Source organism: Salvelinus fontinalis, chromosome 33 (assembly GCF_029448725.1).
Source record: "Salvelinus fontinalis isolate EN_2023a chromosome 33, ASM2944872v1, whole genome shotgun sequence".
Lineage (NCBI taxonomy): Eukaryota > Metazoa > Chordata > Actinopteri > Salmoniformes > Salmonidae > Salvelinus > Salvelinus fontinalis.
The window spans coordinates 48,348,853-48,351,320 of NC_074697.1; positions in this window are offsets into that span (position 1 = coordinate 48,348,853).

Here is a 2,468-nt window from a genome sequence, read left to right on the forward strand (position 1 = left end):
ATGTGTTCATAGGGAACCCGATACTGACATTGGTAGTTTTAATGATGCCCTTGCATCAAGATTGGATTTGAGATGCTGACCTGTTGCACCCTCTACAATCATAATAATATTATTATTATTTTACCCTGCTGGTCATCTACGAACGTTTGAACATATTGGCCATTATATTCTCAACCCAGCTCAGCCAGAAGAGGACTGACCATCCCTCAGAGCCTGGTTTCTTCCTAGGTTCCTGCCTTTCTATGGAGTTTTTCCTAGCCACTGTGCTTCTACATCTGCATTGCTTGCTGTTTGGGGCTTTAGGCTGGGTTTCTGTATAGCACTTTGTGACATCGACTGATGTAAAAAGGGCTTCCTGACATCGGACTTTTTGAATACTTTATACACCAGCTATCTATATCTCCTCAACTACAAGCCCACAAAAGTGACCAGTTCATCGGTCGTCCTTATTAGTAATATTTTTACTGATTTAATTGAATAATGTGACAAAACAGGTACACTTTATACTGACATTTATGACCAATTTCCAATATTCCACTTCTCTTTGTCAGCTAGAAAAATGTGGAAATGAACAGATGGGAATGGATAGTAGCATTAAATGTAGAATGTTTAACAAAAGTAATACTGAAGACTTTAAAATGTTGATTGATATTTAATGGGAACATTTTTATAATCATTTACTGTGGAGTCTGCTTACCAGACTTTTCTCACATCCTTCAATTCTATATTTCACTGCTGCTTTCCCTTATTCAGACTTCATAAGAGAGCAGCAGATGGGTTCTGGAAACCATGGTTTACAATCTCCAAAAATCCTCAGTAAAAAAAGTTTCTCAAAATCTACCAATTCAAAATATACTAAATCAAAATATAAACGCAGCATGTAAAGTGTTGGTCTCATGTTTCATGAGCTGAAATAAAATTTGTTTACATCCCTGTTAGTGACCATTTCTCCTTTGCTAAAATATTCCATACACCTGACCGGTGTGGCATATCAAGAAGATACTATTAAACAGCATGATCATTACATAGGTGCACCTTGTGCTGGGGACAATAAAAGGCCACTTTAAAATTGCTGCAGCTGTACACAGCCCATCTGTAAATAGCCCATCCAATCTACCTACCTCATCCTCATACTGTTTTTATTAGCTTTTTTTGCTCTTTTGCACACCAGTATTTCTACTTGCACATCATCATCTGCACATCTATCACTCATTCATTTGCTAAATTGTAATTACTTCGCTACTATTGCCTATTTATTGCCTTACCTCCTCACACCATTTGCACACACTGTATATAGACTTTTTCTATTGTGTTATTGACTGTACATTTGTTTATTCCATGTGTAACTCTGTGTTGTTATTTGTGTCGCACTGCTTTGCTTCATCTTGGCCAGGTTGCAGTTGTAAATGAGAACTTGTTCTCAACTGGCCTACCTGGTTAAATAAAGGTGAAATAAAATATTTTTTTTTTTTTGCAGTTTTGTAAGACAACACAATGCCACAGAGTTCTTAGGGAGCGTGCAATTGGCATGCTGACTGTAGGAATATCCACCAGAGCTGTTGCCAGAGAATTGAATGTTCATTTCTCTACCAAAAGCCGCCTGCAATGTCGTTTTAGATCATTTAGTAGTATGTCCAACCTGTCTTACAACCGCAGACCAGGTGTAACCATGCCAGCCCAGGACATCCACACCGGCTTCTTCATTCACCTTCTTCTGAGACCAACTGAGGAATATTTCTGTCTGTAATAGAGCCCTTTTGTGGGGGAAAACTCTGATTGGCTGGGCCTGGCTCCCCAGTGGGTGGGACTATGCCCTCCCAGGCTCACCCATGGCTGCGCCCCTGACCAGTCATGTGAAATCTATAGATTAGGGCCTAGTGAAGTTATTTCAATTGACTAATTTCTTTATATGATCTGTAGCTCAGTAAAATTGTTGAAATTATGCATGCTGTTTTTATATTTTTGTTCAGTATAGTATAACAACACAGTTACCTACTAAGGATATCCACAATAATATGCTTCACTAGCAAATTACAAGAATATGCAAACAATATAAAGTCAACATGGAAAATCATCATCTGTTGAACAAGAAAAAGTATTCTACAGCTCTCCTGTCTCAATTCAATGTTGGAAGTAAGACCTATAGTGAACCTTTTCACCCTTTTCCTGTCATCAAGGAAAAGGGTGGCTACTTAAAAGAATCTGAGATATAAAATATATTTTGATCTGTTTAACACTTTTTTGGTTACTACATGATTCCATATGTGTTATTTCATAGGTTTGATGTCTTCACTATTATTCTACAATGTAGAAAATAGTTTTAAAAAATAAAGAAAACCCCTTTTAATGAGGAAGTGTGTCCAAACTTTTGACTGGTACTGTACTTCGTATTGTCCATGTGCCTGGGAACAAGAAGATAGGGAGTGAAAATAAATAGGATGTGACTTTTACGCATGCGCATCAATGGA